This window comes from Miscanthus floridulus, chromosome 5 (assembly GCF_019320115.1).
Source record: "Miscanthus floridulus cultivar M001 chromosome 5, ASM1932011v1, whole genome shotgun sequence".
Taxonomy (NCBI): domain Eukaryota; kingdom Viridiplantae; phylum Streptophyta; class Magnoliopsida; order Poales; family Poaceae; genus Miscanthus; species Miscanthus floridulus.
In genome coordinates, this window is record NC_089584.1 from 123824237 (window position 1) to 123844940 (window position 20704).

Consider the following 20704-nt stretch of genomic DNA (forward strand, 5'->3'; position numbering starts at 1 on the left):
CAATTGGCGAGCAGCGTGCATCATAGCCGAGCAGTGTGGACCATCGCCGAGCAGCATGCCCCAAGCACGGCTTGCCATAAGGGTGTAAGGAGCTCAAGTCTAGAATTGAAAATTTCCTCTTAGTGGACTAAGTGTGCCCACTTAGAGTCCGACCACGAGAAAAGGAGATAATCTTCTTCGGTTTTCAGAGTAACGGAGTCTTCCAGAAAAATCAAGCACATTCACCGCAAGGTGAAGTGTGCCCACTTAGTCCCCGAGCCTGATAGTAGATGGCGTAGTCATGTGGTGCCATGGTCCAAAGTAGAAGACGTAACAGACGACCAGCCGAGCAGTCAGCCAGTCCCCGGGCGTAGCTCCGAAATAAGACGAAACACATTCACCGCAAGGTGAAGTGAGCCCACTTAGTCCCCGAGCCTGATAGTAGGTGACGTAGTCACGTGATGCCAGGGTCCAAAGTAGAAGACGTAACAGATGACCATCTGAGCAGTCAGCCAGTCCCCGGGCGTAGCTCTGAAACAAGACGAAACACATTCACCGCAAGGTGAAGTGAGCCCACTTAGTCCCCGAGCCTGACAGTTGGTGACGTAGTCACGTGGTGCCAGGGTCCAAAGTAGAAGACATAACAGATGACCAGCCGAGCAGTCAGCCAGTCCCCGAGCTACGAGTGGATATACCGGAGCAATCAAACGTTGGCGAAAAAATCGGAGTAACGGCTGTACAGTAACGGTTACTGAGCCTCGATAAATTGCGGAGAAATCTACGGTTATTTGGCGAGTAACAACAAACGGCAGCGATAAATGAATGACGTGGGCTATGGTTGCGTGAAAGCCCAGGTGCGGCACATTAAACCGCGTTGGAGAATTCGGAGCAGCACAGATCGCGGGAACGGTTTCCCAAAAACCCTCAGATGCAAAAAAGGGTGGGGAAAGTGTTTTATAACTGCGCCACCACAGTCCCCACTCCCACCCTTGCCACTTCGTCTTTCTCCAATACTCCTGCATTTCCAGATTCACAGGCACAACTGCCTCCACCGCCAAACCCTAATCAGAATCTAAAGGATGGCACCGAAGAAGGGAGCCGTGAAACCGAAGAAGACGAGCCCGAAGAAAGCAGGCACCGAGGCCCAGAGGGATGAAGAGTGGGTGCCATCGTGCACTGGAGAGGCGGAGCTGAACAGACTGGTTGAGGCAGGCGTTCTTCTTGACCGCACGACCGCCGGATGGCGGCCGACCCTCGGTGAGCCCTTCCCAACACCTCATACCGACGAAGTTGTGGTATTTGAAGATTACTTTTGGCGTGGGTTGGGATTCCCTGTTCATCCATTCCTTAGGGATTTGTTGGGTCTATGGGTAGTCAGTTTGTGCAATATCCACCCAAATACCATTCTTCACATCTCTATATTTATCCACTTCTGTGAGGCATTCCTTGGTATCCTTCCCCACTTCAACCTTTTCCGTTATCTATTCTGGCTGAAGAAGAGAGGCGGTGGCGGTTCCAAGGTGGTCGGCGGAGTATACCTTCAACTGCGTGACAGAATGGCAGGTGAATATCTTATTGTGACACTGAACACATCATTGAAAAACTAGAACACAAGGTGGTTCTACATAAGGCAGACTGACCTAGCCATCTGCTGCGACCCTGATCACATCTCGAAGAACCAAAAGAGCTGGTCGGAGATGCCAAGAAACGCTGATATGGACCAAGTGAAAGAGCTTCTTGACTTAATCCGAGGTGTGAATATCAACGGTGGATTGGTAGCAGTGAGTTTTATATCGTGTCGCGTTCAACCCTGCAAGTAGAGAGCTCATCCTGCCTTTGAATTCAAAGGAAAAACCGACGGTACCCGGGAGAAACCGGATATGCTATTGAAGGAGGTTATTGAAGAGCGAGCTACAGAGCTATTCACTTCGCATGTTTCGTTCAACATGCCAGGGTATTCAAAACCCTTTAACTCCAGAAACCAGCCACTCCAGGTAAACATCTCAGCATTATATTCCTGATGCTTTTAATCTAGAGTCATTTCCAAACATCTAGACTCATTCACCTGTAAAAAGATCCACTCGCAAGATAGAGCCATATACTTCTTGGGTGTACCGAGGAGTGAATGGCTGACTGGAGTAGACAGCCGACAACCGCTGTAGCCCAAAGAGGAGGGGCTGAGCACCTCGTCAGATGGTGCGTCCCTAGTATCGGAGAAAATCCGTGGGAAAAGGCCAGTGGTAGACGAGCCGGGTCGAAAGAGGAGAAAGACGGCGGGCACTGCTTCCTACAAACCGGGTGACATCTCGCTTAGTGATGACCAGGCTACTCGATCGTGAAGGACTACAGTGTTGTGTGGCAGAACCTCCTAAATTATAGGACCTACATGCACTTGTCACTGTCCAACGACCTTTGACAACAATGCATATGTTCCTGGTAACTTAAGAAGTCTGTCGGGTGTCCTCAAGGAACCCCGAATCATCCACGATTTCTGAGCAGGATCATGTTACAGAGTCATTGCAGTATTACAACATTTATTCAATTATCGACACCAGAGTAAAAACAGCGGAAGTCTTACGATAACATAGTTTATAAACCAGTTGTTTCAAACCTTACAAACTAAGTTCGATACTTATTACACACCATAGTAGCAGTGGAGTGGCATAATTAACATATACATAACACACAAAATAAACATCCTGCCCAAGGATCACACATTTACTTCTCATTGTCAGAACGAACGATAGTCTTGCAGCACGATCCAAAAAAGATTTGCTCATGAGGCTCACCTGCAATAAGGGTCAATGAACCCTGAGTACAAAAGTACTCAACAAGACTTAACCGAAATAAGAACTGATAAACTTAGGAATGTAGGCTCAGGGATTCAAGGTATAGCTTTAACAATGATCAAAGTTCTTTTGTGTAAAAGCTCTTTTAACAAAATTCTTTAAATAGAAAACTTCATAAGAATTATATACAAAGCTGACACGATCTGCACTGAGATCATGAAACTTCATATCCAATACCTTCACAAGCCTTATTCAAGTTCCAGTTATTAATACTACGATGATGAACAGTGAGTTGAGTCTCCATAACCGAGGAGCAACGACGATTCGAACCGATTAAACAACCCAGCTAGGAATTCCAGACCACACGACATATGTAGGTCCTCGACCTACATATACCAACCTACCCTCGAATCCTCTAAAATAAGAACGGGTCCGCGCCACCTGAGAATACAGTACTCCACCATTCCAGCCCATGGCCACGTGGGTACATACTATTCCCGCCATCTCTCCACTCCCAGTGCGCGAGTAGCCATTCTCGTAATAGAATTGCCAAGTTTAGGCTTACCTGAGTATGTGGTTAGTACTACAAATTCTCACCTCATGCAATTCAACAATGGACGTGCCTTAATCGACACAGGCGGAAAGAACCCGCTCACAAGATCTCCATGTCTGGTGGCTCACACTCACCGAGTCCGCCCGATCTAGATTTATTACTCCACATTCCCATATCATATGCTAACATAATTAACCAATGTTCCATTTAAAACTTGCAGGTGACAAGTAATCACCCTACTTTCATCGTTCTACGCATAGCTAAGCAAGACTAGGCATATACGAGTTTAAAACTAGTAATATGGTAAATATGGAATAACAAGGGTGGTAATGCACCAATTAGGCTTTTACTTAAATCCTAATCACTTAATGCAGTAACGGAAAGCAAAAGCGAAATTAATTTGTAAAACACAAGGTAGGGTTGTATGCATCCGGGGCTTGCCTTCGTTGACGGAAAAGTCCGGCTCCTGCGACGTTACACAAGTATTCGATCCGACCTCAACAGACAGATTAACCTCCTCAACAACTTGATTTACTACCACGTTTTCACCTTCATTCACTACACGTAATAACAATGCCATGTTTAACATGATGCGGAATACGAAACATGATGCTCGATGATGGATGCAAAAATTAACAATTTGAATATAACTTTCCTTCGCGGTACAGTTGTAAGTCAAATAAACTAAATCTTTTTCGTAACACATATATCAATTGCCAAGGATCATTATCAACTAATGACCCAAGGTCATCACTCAATCCAAAATTTCAAACAAAACCTAAATCATTAAAGGTTACTATTTGCTTTTATGAATTAATTATTTAATTCAAAATTATGAAATAAATCAACTTATTCTAATTGAGCTCAAAATTTTTGTAATTGTTCATTACATGATAAGTAAGTGACAAAACAAATTTCATAATTTTTGGACAATTAAACAAGCCTAGAAAAATCATGGAAATCCATTTATTAATAATTTGAGCAATTTTTATCACATTCAAAAAGTACTGAAAAACATTATTTCATATTTTTCTTAAATACTTTGCATCATAGAGAAGTCACACAAAAATTTTCATAATTTTTGGAGCTCTAAATAAATCTACACAAAAATAACAAAAATAGACACTATTCATTCAAATATGAAAATAGAAAAATCCATTTGAACGTTGAGTCACTGACAACCTGACCCCACCTGTCATCCCTAACCTCCGACGTTGACCATGGTAGCGACGACGCTGACTGGCGATTTCTCGCCGACGGTGAGCCCAACGACGACGGCAAGGGTACTAACATGTTCACTACGTCACAGCGCATCGATCTATGGCACTAACGTGACTAATTACGGACCGAACCGAGCACTTCGCCGATCATGGCGGACACGGTGGCACGGCAGTGCTACGCCGGTGGTGTGCGACCGGTAGAGCTCAAACAAGGGATCTAGGAAGCATCAGTGGCTCACCCCGAACACGTTGAAGCAAGGAGCGAGGTCGGAGAAGCAACGGAGAGGCATGACGACGATCACGGTGATCACGGTGGAGCAAAACGTCGTCGGTGATGGTGTACCGGCGACTACAGTGGTTAAAATGAGCAACAAGCTATGGATTAAGTACTACATCATCGAGATGAAACAGAATCAGCCAAAACCAGGGACGGAGATGCACCGTGGAGCTCTGGCCGCGGCGAATCATGCTCGGCGGAGGAGTTGCCGGCCACGAGGAAGAAGACGATGCAACTCGAGTTCCTGACCTAGACTAGCTAAATTGGTGGGTTGGCTGGATGCGCAAGGATACGACGGAGCTGGAGCATGCTTTGTCGAGACGACAACGGCGCTAGGTCGACGGCGAGAGCTCGATGGAGCTGCGGTGGTGGTGACTGGAAAAACAGAGAAGGAAGAAAAACGACGACGACGGCGTCTCGGTTCTTATAACACGACTCAAAAGCTCAAGGAAGCCACGACGGAGTCGTTTCCACGCCAGCGCAATGCCAAGGACGGCCACGACGCGCCTGGAACGCCGAAGAAGGTCGCCGGCGGTGTAGCTACGGCGGTGAACACTGTTCACAGTATTTACAAGTTTGCCATTTGCCAAAATTCACAAATTACTCCCAAATTTCCATAACAACTCAAAAATCTCCAAAAACAAAAGTTGTTCAAAATTAAAAGTTCTACAACTTTGCTTTTATAACCATCTTCTAATTCAGTCTAGTTTTTGAAATGAACTTTTGAATTTAAAAGGGGAAAATTAACGAATTACGCCTTTTCAAATTACTCCCAATTTTTCTAAACAACTTGAAAAACTCCAAAAATAAACTTTGCTTAACTTGCCAAGCTCTACACTTTTTCTTTAAGGCTTAACCCCAAAATATGCTTAGATTTTAAAATGGATTTTTAGGGTAGGATTTAAATGTTGAAAAGCGGGGTTTTCTCGAAAAATTCAAAATCCAAGCAAACTTTGAACTTGAGTCAAACAATACAATGCAACACATACCCCATAAATATAAACTTGTATTAGTGTATGCATCTCAAAGTTTTCACCAAATGCCAAATGCTTTGCAATGCATATGATGACATGTTAGATTTTAATATTTAAACACCCGAGGTGTTACAATCCTTCCCCCTAAAAGAAATCTCGCCTCGAAATTCAAAGCCATAGGGTAAGTAATGGAAAAGAAAATGTGTCGTGAGAACACATATAAAATCTGTCCATAAAACAGCTGAGGTTCCTTTTATAAAACACAACTTAGCTCAACTAATATTACTCTATTCTATATTGACGCTAGAAATTCTAGAAACTTTTCTAACAAGTAATCTTTTGATTCCCAAGTAGCTTCCTCTTCTGAATGTTGATTCCATTGTATTTTATAGAACTTGATTATCCGTCTTCGAGTAACACGATCTTTCTGATCTAACACACGGATAGGATATTTGGAATAAGTTAAATCCAGTTCTAGTTCCACTCCTTCAACTTCAACATTCTGTTCAGGCACTCAGAGACACTTCCTCAATTGAGAAACATGGAACACATCATGCACAGCTACGAGATGTTCAGGTAATTTCAAATGATATGCCACTTTTTCATACCTCTCCAAAATTTGATATGGTCCAATATATCGAGGTGCCAACTTTCCTTTAACACCAAAACGGGTAACTCCCTTCATTGGTGATACTTTCAGATATACAAAATCTCCTTTGTTAAATACCAATGGTCTCTGTCTTCTATCCGCATAACTCTTTTGTCGGGATTGAGCTATCTTCAAATTACTTTGTATATGCTTAACCTTGTCTTCTGTTTCTTTCACAAGGTCAACTCCAAAGAATCTTCTTTCTCTAGACTTAGACCAACTCAATGATGTTCTGCATCTACGACCATAGAGTGCTTCAAATAGAGCCATTCTAATGCTTTCCTGATAACTATTGTTGTATGAGAACTCGGCCAAAGGTAAGCATTCATCCCACTTATTGGAATAGTTAAGGACACAACACCTTAACATATCTTCAAGTACTTGATTAACTCTTTCAGTCTATCCATCAGTCTGCGGATGATAAGCTGTACTGTATAGAAGTTTGGTACCCAATGAAGAATGCAATTGTTTCCAAAAATTGGAGACAAACTGTGTACCCCTATCTAACACAATAGTCTTGGGTACACCATGGAGACTCATAATTCTTGCTAAATACATCTTGGCATATTGGATCGTAGGATATATTGTCTTGACTGGAAGAAAATGCGCTGACTTAGTGAGTCGATCTACAATAACCCATACTGAGTCAAATCCCTTTGATGTCTTGGGTAGACCAATAATAAAGTCCATACTTATGTCCTCCCACTTCCAAGATGGAATAGGTAATGGTTGTAATTCACCAGCAGACCTCAAATGTATGGCTTTCACCTTTTGACAAGTATCACACTTTGCTATAAATCTAGCAATCTCTATTTTCATTTTCGTCCACCAGAATCTTTGCTTCAAGTCATGGTACATCTTGTTGCTCCCCGGATGGATTGATAACCTAGTAGCATGTGCCTCATCTAGAATTGACTGCCGCAACTCAGGAACTTTTGGTACCACTAGGCGATCCTTGAACCACAACACATCTTCATTGTCAATGCTAAAGCATTCCGCTTTTCCATTCTTGACTCTTTCCTTGATATGGGCTATACCCTTGTTTTCCTTCTGAGCAGCAATAACTTGATCTCGAATAGTGACTTCAACAACTATGTTGGTCAAACTTCCTTGTTGAATTACTTCTACATTTAACTTTTCCATTTCTTGACATAAATTCAAACTCATTGTTCTCACTGTCAGACAATTACAATAACTTTTGCGACTGAGAGCATCTGTAACTACATTTGCTTTACCAGGGTGATAATATACTTCCAAATCATAATCCTTAATTAGTTCTAACCATCTTCTTTGTCGCATGTTCAATTCTGATTGAGTAAAAATATACTTTAAGCGCTTGTGGTCTGTATACATATGGCACGTATTACCAAGCAGGTAATGCCGCCAAATCTTCAGAGCATGAACCACAGCTGCTAACTCCAAATCATGAGTCGGATAGTGTTCTTCATGTTGCTTAAGTTGCCTAGATGCATAGGCAATGACTCAGCCTTCTTGCATCAACACATATCCAATATCAATACCTGAAGCATCACAATAAACATCAAACGGCTTCTCGATATCAGGTTGGGCTAATACGGTGCAGTGGTTAACAGTCTCTTCAAAGTCTGGAAAGCCTTCTCACAATCTAATGATCAGACAAACTTAACTTGGTTTTTCAACAATTCAGTTATGGACTTGGATATTTTAGAGAAATCTAGAATAAACCGACGGTAATACCCTGCCAATCCTAGAAAACTCCGAACTTGATGAACTGTGGCTGGTGGTTCCCAATCAAGCACATCCTTCACTTTGCTAGGATCAACTACAACTCCTTTGGCCGACAAGACATGTCTAAGAAATTGCACTTCCTTAAGCCAAAAATCACACTTGCTGAACTTGGCATATAGTTGATGTTCTCTCAAGCGGGTCAGAACAATTCTGAGATGTTCCGCATGTTCTTTCTTATTCTTGGAATATACTAAAATGTCATCAATAAACACCACTACAAACTTGTCTAGCTCAGGTATGAATACTGAGTTCATTAGATACATGAAATGAGCTAGAGCATTTGTCAAACTAAAAGACATTACCAGGTATTCATATAATCCATATCTCGTGGTAAATGTCGTTTTGGGAATATCTTCAGGTTTTATCTTGATTTGGTGATATCCTGATCTCAAATCTATCTTAGAGAAAACTTTGGCTCCGGCCAATTGATCAAAAAGCAGATCTATCCGAGGTAATGGATACTTATTCTTGATGGTCACTTCATTCAATGGATGATAGTCAACACATAACCTCAAGGTCTCATCTTTCTTTTTCACAAAAATTGCCGGACATCCCCAAGGTGAGGAACTAGGTTGGATAAACCCTTTCTCAATCAATTCTTGTAACTGAGTCTTCAACTTGGCCAATTCCTTAGGTGGCATCCTATAAGCTCTTCGAGAAATCGGAGCTATTCTAGGTTGTAACTCTATACTAAACTGTACATCCCTATCAGGTGGTAGACCAGGTAAATCTTCAGGAAACACATCTGGAAATTCACACACTACCGGAATATCTCTTATCTCTTTAGCAGTAGTTGCACAAATCTTGCCCACTGATCTTCTTAGGGTTAGAAGTTGGATGAGAAGTTGAGAATTACTATCAGGCAAACTCACTCTTAATGTCCTGTTCAAAGCATCTATAACAGCCTTATGCTGATACATCCAATTCATTCCCAAAATTATATCTATATCCTGATCCTTAAGGATAATCATGGTAGTGGGAAAAATATGCCCACCCAGGTTTATGGGTACCCGGTATACCATTTCCTTAGTACACAGACGTCTCCCGGGCGACTGTATAAAGAAACTTTCCTTTGTTGCCCCAATTGAAATTTCATGCTTCACGACAAATGTTCTATTGATGAATGAATGCGATGCACCAGAATCAAAAAGTATAACTGTAGGGTGATTGGCAACAAGAAACATACCCACCATCACTGGCTCCCCTTCCAGAATTTCTCTAGCTTGAATATAGAACACCCGTCCTGTCTTCCTCTCATCTTTGCCCTTCTGAGCATTCTGATTGGGGTTCTTGTTTAGTGCCTGACCCTGTTGTTGATTGGCAGGAGCCTTCTAATAATTTTGATTAGCCTGCCTAGGATATGGACATTCCCTGGAGAAATGACCAGTTCTTCCACAATTGTAACACGGATAGTTGTGACCCTAGGATGTTGGAGCATTGCCACCAGGAGCATTTGTTGATTGTGAATTCGGATAGGTTATAGCAGGACGGACATTTGACTGTTGCCCAGCTTGGAACTGCAGCAGACGATAAGGAGGACGATTATGATGTACTGGATGATAAATCACCCTCTGCCTCTTCTGATTTCCCCCAAAAGATCCAGACGGCATACTCTTTTTCTTTTTGAGCTCCTTATGCTGCCGATACTTTGACTCTGAAGCAATTGCAATATTTACTGCCTCATGATAAGTAACATTGGTGCAAGTGGTCATCATAGTCTGCAACTTGGTATTCAGGCCTCTCATAAACCACCTCTTCTTCTTAGCATCAGTATTGACATGTTTTGATGCATATTGGGACATGTGATTAAATCTTCCCACATACTGCATTACAGTTTGATCTCCTTGCTTTAAAGCAAGGAATTCATCCAGCTTCATAGCCATCACTCCTTCAGGGATATAATGGGCTCTGAAGGCAGTACGGAACTCAGCCCAAGTTATTGGAATGCCAGCTGGTTGCATAGCCATCAAGTTTGCCCACCAAGCACTTGCTGCTCCTCTAAGTTGCTGGGCGGTAAACGCAGGTTTCTGATACTCCGTGCATGGAATAAGGTCAAATTTCTGCTCCATGGTTCGAAGCCAGTCATCAGCCACCAATGGTTCATCTGCCTTGGTGAACACCGGGGGTCTTGTGTCTGTGAAATCAACATATGTAGCCTCCTGTCTGTTATGGTGGCGTCCACGGTTTCCATGCATCTGATTCTGATTAATCTGAGCCATCTCATGAAGCAAACGAGAATTTTCAGCCATCACATTGACAAGTGCGGTTATAGCATCAGCTAAATTTGTTGGAACTGGTGGCGGATCTAGAATACCGTCCTCATCTTGTGAAGTTCCCAGAATAAACGAACCCCGCGTACAACGCATCTGCTCATAACAAACCAAACTTTATTCACATGTCTTTATTGAATTGTACCAAAGCTTACTCTAGACACATTACATAGAGTTTACTAATGTACAAATAAACCCACGAGTACGACAACAAAACTACGTAACTTAACTAGAGCTACTATTATACAACTCTACTCTTTTCCTCAATTTCTTCAAACTTCAGGCTTGGTATCCATTCTGGAATTATTACCGCCTTCATCATCACTTTCATTGATCATTACTAATTCTTCAGGATCTTCTTCCTCTTCCTCTCCCAATTCATCATCATCGGCAAGGATGACACCGGGGTCCATGGCATCAGCTTGAGGCTCATGATTCGGATTTAGTAGATTGCTAAGTCTATGAACTTCCTCATGTAGATAAGTATTATGTTCTTCTAAATCTTCTACATAAAATTCTAACTCATGAGTTCTAGTTCTAGCTACATTTTCCCTCTGCCAAGCTTCATTTCTTCCCTCCACCGTACGAACCAACATACGTTCGCAGTTCCTATGCGCGGTGGTGAGATGCCTCAATTGACCCTGTAATTCTCCTATTTGTATAACATCCAAAGCCCTATCTCTAGTAGATTGTGCTAACTCTATAGAAACCCTCAGTATCTCTGCCTAGGGATCAGGCCTAGTACTGCTACTACTAGCACCATCATTTCTAGGGGCAAGTTGGTGACGAGGAACTCCTTTGGGTCCGATGGACTTACGGGGCGACATCTTGGCATGAGCCATACTGTAGGAAACCAATTTAATCCAAGTAAGACCATTTGATCAAAATCCAAAAAGTAGCTAAGATGGATTACATTCCTCAAACCAGACTCACTACTCAACTCTAGACTAAGAGGTGAAGGAAGTAACGAGTGAATTATTCATGATGCATGAATCGTTCTTACGAACAAAACCATCAAAGCTTATAATACACATAAACAACATTTATTTTCATATAGGGCATAGTAATATTACTACTCCACCACACAAAACCTTTTTAATCAAATATGGAATGGTGAGAAAGAAATAAGATAAGTCAGAAGCAATTTGGATCAAATTATCAAGTTAAATTTAGTCATCCTAAATCATTTTGAAGTTTTTGTAAAACCATACAACAAAAACCTTGTAACGATCGCTGTCTAACGACCTTTGACAATAATGCATATGTTCCTGGTAACTTAAGAAGTCTGTCAGGTGTCCTCGGGGAACCCCGAATCATCCACGATTTCCGAGCAGGATCACGTTACAGAGTCATTGCAGTATTACAATATTTATTCAATTATCGACACGAGAGTAAAAACAGCGGAAGTCTTACGATAACATAGTTTACAAACCAGTTGTTTCAAACCTTACAAACTAAGTTCGATACTTATTACACACTATAGTAGCAGTGGAGTGGCATAATTAACATATACATAACACACAAAATAAACATCCTGCCCAAGGATCACACATTTACTTCTCATCATCAGAACGAACGATAGTCATGCAGCACGATCCAAAACAGATTTGCTCATGAGGCTCAGCTGCAACAAGGGTCAACGAACCCTGAGTACAAAAGTACTCAACAAGACTTAACCGAAATAAGAACTGATAAACTTAGGAATGCAGGCTCAGGGATTCAAGGTATAGCTTTAACAATGATCAAAGTTCTTTTGTGTAAAAGCTCTTTTAACAAAATTCTTTAAATAGAAAACTTCATAAGAATTATATACAAAGCTGACACGATCCGCACTGAGATCATGAAACTTCATATCTAATACCTTCACAAGCCTTATTCAAGTTCTAGTTATTAATACTACGATGATGAACAGTGAGTTGAGTCTCCATAACCGAGGAGCAACGACGATTCGAATCGATTAAACAACCCAGTTGGGAATTCCAGACCACACGACATATGTAGGTCCCCGACCTACATATACCAACCTACCCTCGAATCCTCTAAAATAAGAACGGATCCGTGCCACCCAAGAATACAGTACTCCACCATTCCAGCCCATGGCCACGTGGGTACACACTATTTCCGCCATCTCTCCACTCCTAGTGCGCGAGTAGCCATTCTCGTAATAGAATTGCCAAGTTCAGGCTTACCTAAGTATGTGGTTAGTACTACAAATTCTCACCTCATGCAATTCAACAACGGACGTGCCTTAATCGACACAGGCGGAAAGAACCCGCTCACAAGACCTCCATGTCTGGTGGCTCACACTCACCGAGTCCGCTCGGTCTAGATTTATTACTCCACATTCCCATATCATATGCTAACATAATTAACCAATATTCCATTTAAAACTTGTAGGTGATAGGTAATCACCCTACTTTCATCGTTCTACGCATAGCTAAGCAAGACTAGGCATATACGAGTTTAAAATTGGTAATATGGTAAATATGGAATAACAAGGGTGGTAATGCACCAATTAGGCTTTTACTTAAATCCTAATCACTTAATGCAGTAACGAAAAGCAAAAGCGAAATTAATTTGTAAAACACAAGGTAGGGTTGTATGCATCCGGGGCTTGCCTTCGTTGACGGAAAAGTCCGGCTCCTGCGACGTTACACAAGTATTCAATCCGACCTCAACAGACGGATTAACCTCCTCAACAACTTGATTTACTACCACGTTTTCGCCTTCGTTCACTACACGTAATAACAATGCCATGTTTAACATGATACAGAATACGAAACATGATGCTCGATGATGGATGCAAAAATTAACAATTTGAATACAACTTTCCTTCGCGGTACAGTTGCAAGTCAAATAAACTAAATCTTTTTCGTAACACATACATCAATTGCCAATGATCATTATCAACTAATGACCCAAGGTCATCACTCAATCCAAAATTTCAAACAAAACCTAAATCATTAAAGGTTACTATTTGCTTTTATGAATTAATTATTTAATTCAAAATTATGAAATAAATTAACTTATTCTAATTGAGCTCAAAATTTTTGTAATTGTTCATTACATGATAAGTAAGTGACAAAACAAATTTCATAATTTTTGGACAATTAAACAAGCCTAGAAAAATCATAGAAATCCATTTATTAATAATTTGAGCAATTTTTATCACATTCAAAAAGTACTAAAAAACATTATTTCATATTTTTTTAAATACTTTACATCACAGAGAAGTCACACAAAAATTTTCATAATTTTTGGAGCTCTAAATAAATCTACACAAAAATAACAAAAACAGACACTATTCATTCAAATATGAAAATAGAAAAATCCATTTGAACGCTGAGTCACTGACAACCCGACCCCACCTGTCATCCCTAACCTCCGAAGTTGACCATGGTAGCGATGGCGTTGACTAGCGATTTCTCACCGACGGTGAGCCCAACGACGACGGCAAGGGTACTAACATGTTCACTACGTCACAGCGCATCGATCTATGGCACTAACGTGACCAATTACGGACCGAACCGAGCACTTCGCCGATCATGGCGGACGCAGTGGCACGGCAGTGCTACGCCGACGGTGTGTGACCGGTAGAGCTCAAACAAGGGATCCAGAAAGCATCAGTGGCTCACCCCGAACACGTTGAAGCAAGGAGCGAGGTCGGAGAAGCAACGGAGAGGCGTGACGACGATCACGGTGATCATGGTGGAGCAAAATGTCGTCGGTGATGGTGTACCGGCGACTGCAGTGGTCAAAATGAGCAACCAGCTATGGATTAAGTACTATATCATCGAGATAAAACAGAATTAGCCAAAACCAGGGACGGAGATGCACCGTGGAGCTCTGGCCACGGCGAATCGTGCTCGGCGGAGGAGTTGTCGGCCGCGAGGAAGAAGACGATGCAACTCGAGTTCCCGACCTAGACTAGCTGAATTGGTGGGTTGGCTAGATGCGTAAGGATACGGCGGACCTGGAGCACGCTTTGCCGAGACGATAACGGTGCTAGGTCGACGGCGAGAGCTCGACGGAGCTGCGGCGGTGGTGACTGGAAAAACAGAGAAGGAAGAAAAACGACGACGACGGCGTCTCGGTTCTTATAACGTGACTCAGAAGCTCAAGGAAGCCACGACAGAGCCATTTCCATGCCAGCGCGACGCCAAGGACGGCCACGACGCGCCTGGAACGCCGACGAAGGTCGCTGGCGGTGTAGCTACGGCGGTGAACACTGTTCACAGTATTTACAAGTTTGCCATTCGCCAAAATTCACAAATTACTCCCAAATTTCCATAACAACTCAAAAATCTCTAAAAACAAAAGTTGTTCAAAATCAAAAGTTCTACAACTTTGCTTTTATAACCATCTTCTAATTCGGTCTAGTTTTTGAAATGAACTTTTGAATTTAAAAGGGGAAAATTAACGAATTACGCCTTTTCAAATTACTCCCAATTTTTCTAAACAACTTGAAAAAACCCCAAAAATAAACTTTGCTTAACTTGCCAAGCTCTACACTTTTGCTTTAAGGCTCAACCCCAAAATATGCTTAGATTTTGAAATGGATTTTCAGGGTAGGATTTAAATGTTGAAAAGCGGGGTTTTCTCGAAAAATTCAAAATCCAAGCAAACTTTGAACTTGAGTCAAACAATACAATGCAACACATACCCCATAAATATAAACTTGTATTAGTGTATGCATCTCAAAGTTTTCACCAAATGCCAAATGCTTTGCAATGCATATGATGACATGTCAGATTTTAATATTTAAACACCCGAGGTGTTACATGTTGGAGTGGTCTGACGATGATGAAGACCTAATAATGTGTCCACCGAGCATGAAGGAGCCACCACTCCACACTGAAGTCCCTGTTCAGAGCACGAAAGAGATTCCTGCACAACCGACGACAGAAGTCCTGGCGGTGCAGACGACCGGAGTCCCTAAGCAACAAATGGGAGTAACCTCGGAGCAGCATGTGGAGAGGGCTCTAGAACACCAAATGGATCGGCGGTCTTCTCTTGAAGAGCGGGAACCTCCCCAGTAGAGCACTGAGGTGAACCACGTAGCTGCACCTGGAGGATCAGGCAGGTATCGCCGGTTCAAGAAGTTGAACCGGAAGACCAAACCATGAGTATATTTGTCTTGTAGTAGTAATGTTGTTCCTTGACCTCTTTTGAATACCGACAAGTTGACATTATGCAAAGCAACGCCGAGGACCACACCCGTGGTAGAAACAACATCGACTGCTCCTGTCCCAGAGTCCCCGAGTGCTCGGCAACTAGAAGAGAGGTCAGCTGCCACTGCCGGTGGTCCCGGCGATGGCGAACCACTGGCGCAAACAATAGGCGCGTCGACAACAGCGACCAAGGCTACGACTAAAACCATCGGTACTTTGGGAGCGGAAGCTGCAGCTGTTGTTGATGCGTTGGAGGCTTGGGAAACAACTTCGTCGACAGCCGAGCAGCAAACTGGACCACCCATAACAACGCCAGGAATGGTCAAAGCCGCTGTCCGGCCACAGAGCCTCCTAGTGGTGCCTCGAGCGATGGTTTCTGAGGATGAGGTTGAGGAGATCGAGCGAGTCGAACCTCAACCCTAGTCCATTTGGATTATCCAAAAACACGGGGAAGAAGAGGTAGTTATCGAGGAAGAAAACCCCACCAGGGAGATGAAGAGGCTGAAATCCGCGGTAGGTGGAGTAATGACTCAAATCGAGGTTAGTACTACAACTATAATATTAATAAATGGTGTTGGAGATCGAAGTTCATCACTGGCATTATACATCCACAGGGTATAACTTGTACAGCCGAGCAGCGGCATCAACTGATAAAGAGGATGGAGCCCCTTGCCGAAGAGAACAAGAAACTCCAAGAGGCAATGAACCTATATGAGAAGAACATCCAGAGGGCCTGACGCGAGCGAGACCTTACAGAGTCCAATTCGTGGGACCTAGAACATCAGAAGGGGGTTCTGTCTAAGCAGTTGGCAGCTGCAACTAAGCAGCTATAGAGGAAATCTAATCAACTGGCAGCAGCATCCGAACAGCTGCAGAAGAAAACTGAGCAGCTGGCCATAGCATCAGAACAACTGAAAAATGCTTCCGACCAGTTGGAAAAGAAAAACCAGCAGCTGAAAAGCTTAACCGATCAGAACTCTGGTATGATTATTGGCGAATATACTTTGTATTTGGTTGAACAACCATCTTTTAGGTGATAACTATTTTGCTTGCAGAGCGAGATGCGGAGCTCGGCCAACTTCGCAAGACCGTCGAGCAAATCCAACAAGAGAAAGCAAAAGAGTCAGAGCGAGCAAACAAACTGGCCGAGGAGCTAAAAGGTGAATACCTCCTAGTTGGAATTACTGCTGAAGTATTTTTTTGGTATGATAGAACATTGTAACATTTGTAGGTTATCGCTGTAAAGCCAAGGCATAATTCGATGTGCTGGTGCAGGAAGCCCAGGTCCAAAAAGACAACTTCAATGCTCTAGTTACCGCAATAAAACCGGTGCTTGACTGCGTTGACCTAGAAACGGCACCCCAACTTGATGGTAGGAGGCAAGGGTCAGATACCATCATCTAGAGATGCAAGGCAGTGTGGGAGAATTTCAAGATCTTCAACCGCGACGCCATTATGACCGTTGCTACTCATGTCCTTGCGGTTGTTCGGTCCCACTACCCAACCATCGATGTTCAGTCGATAGGGGGTGGTTTCACCGAAGGACTGAGCGATGCGGAGACCCAGAAGCTAGAGGATGAGGTGGAGGACGCAATGAAGAAACTGGTCGGCGACATAGATCTGTTTGGTGAGACGGATGGCAGTGACGTAGCCCAATGATCTGATTGGCTGATATCATCTGTAATTTTTGCGCAATGCAATTAGAATGCGCGAAAGCGCAAGAACACTTATATATATGATAAATGTTATAAAGTGTATGTGTATGCAGTTAGATTGTATTTCGGTGAAAAAATGGTCGTAGTTATGACCATAAGATATTTATACGGAGTATAAGTAGAGTCCGAGCAGTTAGTTTGCTACTAACCCCCATGGCCACAGCTAGCGCATAGTCCATGACGTCGAGCGTGGAGCCTGAGCACGTGTAGGGGGAAAAGGCGTGACTAAGGAACCGTAGCCAACCACCCATAACATAGAGCGCGGAGCCCGTAGCATGTGTAGGGAGAGATCAGAAACTGGGTCTTCTCCATAGAGAAAAAAGCAAAACGTATGTTGCTCGGCGGTTATCGAAATGACTGTAGATGGCAGAAATGGCGACCAAGCAATAAATTCTGCTCTGAGCTCTCGGCCTCGGATAGCCCATAATCTATAACATCGAGCGTAGAGCCCGTGCACATGAAGGAAAAATAGGCGTGACCAAGGAATCACAGCCGACCACCCATAACGCAGAGCGCGGAGCCCGTGGCACGTGTAGGGAGAGATCGGAGGCTGGGTCTTCTCCGAAGAGAACAGAAAAGAAAGTAAGCTGCTCGCTGATTGGTGAAATATCTTTAAAGATTTACAGCGAAGTATTCGGCGGTTTGGAGAAAAACATGTGGCGAGACACGTTGGCGATTTGGAGGAGACGTGTTTGGAGAAAATTTATTCAGCATTTTTGGCGAAAATGTGTCAGCGTTTTGGAGAAATCGTTCAGCGTTTTTGGAGAACCGTTTGGCGATTTTGGAGAAAACTGTTCGGCGATTTTGGAGAAAACTGTTCGGCGATTTTGGAGAAAACTGTTCGGCGATCTTGGAGAAAACTGTTCGACGATCTTGGAGAAAACTGTTCGGCAATCTTGGAGAAAACTGTTCGGTGATCTTGGAGAAAACTGTTCGGCGATCTTGGAGAAAACTGTTCGGCGATTTTGGAGAAAACTATTTGGCGATTTTGGAGATCGTTATGGAGTATCGTAATGCTTCAGCGACCATACGCGGAGATCGAAAGTTAAAGGGAAAAAACAGAGACAAATCATGGAGACAAAAACTTTATTCATCATAAAATGGAGAGTACATATCTGGAGCGTTTCAAGGGTAGAAACGTATAAGGTGCTCGATGTGCCATGAGTTTAGAACATCAATCCCATCTAAGTCGCATAAGCGATAAGATCCTAGTCGGGTGACCTCTTTGACGACGTAGGGCCCTTCCCAAGGGGAAGAAAGCTTGTGCAATCCCTTGGTCTTTTATTTTCTGTGGAGAACGAGGTCGCCGAGGCGAATGAACGACCTTTTACGTTGCGGTTATAGTACCTTCGTAGATCTTCTAGATACTTGGCTGTGCGGACGCAGGTGATCAGGCGTTCTTCCTCGGCTCAGTCAACATCCTTTGTCCGAACAGCCATGGCCTGCTCTTCAATATAATTTTCCACCCTGGGTGCTCGAAAGGCAACATCTACTGGTAGTATGGCCTCTGAACCATAGACCAAAAAATATGGAGACACACTGGTACTGCGACTAGCTTGAGTGCGCAGTCCCCAGACCACAGCCGGTACCTCTTTGAGCCATCTGTCTGAATGCTTTTCTTCTTTCTAATATAGCCTCTTTTTGAGAGCGTCAAGGATCATACCATTAGCCTGCTCAACCAGGCCATTAGCTCTAGGATGAGCAACGGAAACGTATTTAACGGAGATGCACCGGTCTTCACAGAAGTCCCAAAAATGATGGCCGGTAAACGTGGTTCTAAGGTCGGCGATAATGCTGTTCGGGAGACCAAACCTGTGTATGATATCTTCAAAGAGGTCGACTACTTTCTTTGCAGTAGCTGAAACGAGCGGTTTGTACTCAATCCACTTGGAGAACTTATTAATGGCGACGTATACATACCTGAATCCTCCTAGCGCTGGCTTGAAGGGCTCAATCATGTTCAGTCCCCAGCATGCGAAAGGTCAAGAAGCTGGGATGGTCTGCAATTCCTGTGTCGGTATGTGTATTTGCTTGGTGAAGAACTGACATCCTTCACAGCGCCGGATGAGGTCTTCTACGTCGGAGATGGCCGTGGGCCAATAGAAGCCAGCTCAGAAAGCTTTGCCGACCAGGTTTCTCAAGGCCGTGTGATTGTCACAGGAACCAGAATGAATTTCGTGAAGCAGCTTCACTCCTTCATCTTGAGGGACGCACTTCTGTAATATCCCTTCCTTGGCACTCTTCCTCATCAAGTTACCGTCTACCAACACGTAGTGCTTACTCTGGCGGATTAGGTGTTCGGTGTTGGTCTTGTCGGCAGGTACTTCAGAGTTGGTGAGGTACTTGATGAATTGCTCCCTCCAATCGACGACCGGCGAAGGCACCGCAAGTACCAACTGCTCGGCAGGGGGAACCTCCTCAACTTCCTTTTTTCTTTAATGGATGGCACCAGGAGATCTTGCACGAAGACACCCGGTGGAACCGCAGCGCGAGACGAACCTATTTTTGAGAGTTGGTCAGCCGGTTGATTTTGATCTTGTACCACGTGGTGGTACTCGATACCGTAGAACTTCCCTTCAAGCTTCTTGATTTTGATGCAGTATGCGTCCATCTTCTTACTAGAACAGGACCAGTCTTTGTTGAGCTGGTTGATAACCAGCGCGGAGTCTCTGTACACCATGAGGCGTTTGACGCCAAGCGCAACGGCTATACGAAGACCATGGAGACATGCTTCGTATTCCGTGGCGTTGTTGGAGGCCGGGAAGTGTATCCGAAGAATGTAACATAGCTTATCCTTGGTCGGCGTAATGAATAGAATGCCCGCACTGACACCGTTGATGTTAAGGGCGCCATCAAAGTACATCACCTAGTGCTCGGGGCAAGCGGCGGCGATGGGCTCTTGAATCTTGGTCCATTCAGCGACGAAGCACTTTGAAGGGTTCAGCTTCCATCGGTACTTGTTCAGATTGGCGAAGGTTTCTTTGAGGTCGGTGATAAGGTTGTCGGCTGTCTTGGTTTTGATGACCACGTCATCGATCTATGCTTTGACGTTGTGGCCGATTTGCTGGTCGAGGCACATCTGAATGGCCCTTTGATAGGTAGCCCCAGCGTTCTTAAGTTCGAAGGACAAAGTTTTGTAGCAGTATGTTCCGAAAGGTGTAATGAACGACGTCTTTATCTGGTCTTCTTCCTTGAGGGAGATCTGATGATAGCCAGAGTGACAGTCAAGGAAAGAGAGTAGTTCGTAGCCGGCGATAGAGTCTATAACCTCGTCTATCCGAGGCAAGCAGAAGGGGTCTTTAGGGCAGTGTTTGTTAAGATCAGTATAATCAACGCACAT

General features: G+C 43.5%; 1 protein-coding gene across 4 annotated transcripts in view; it reads left to right on the plus strand.

Annotated features, from left to right (window-relative positions):
• LOC136453406 (proteasome subunit alpha type-3-like) overlaps positions 1-20704 on the plus strand; it is a 29449-nt gene that overhangs the window by 2838 nt on the left and 5907 nt on the right. The window lies entirely within an intron of this gene.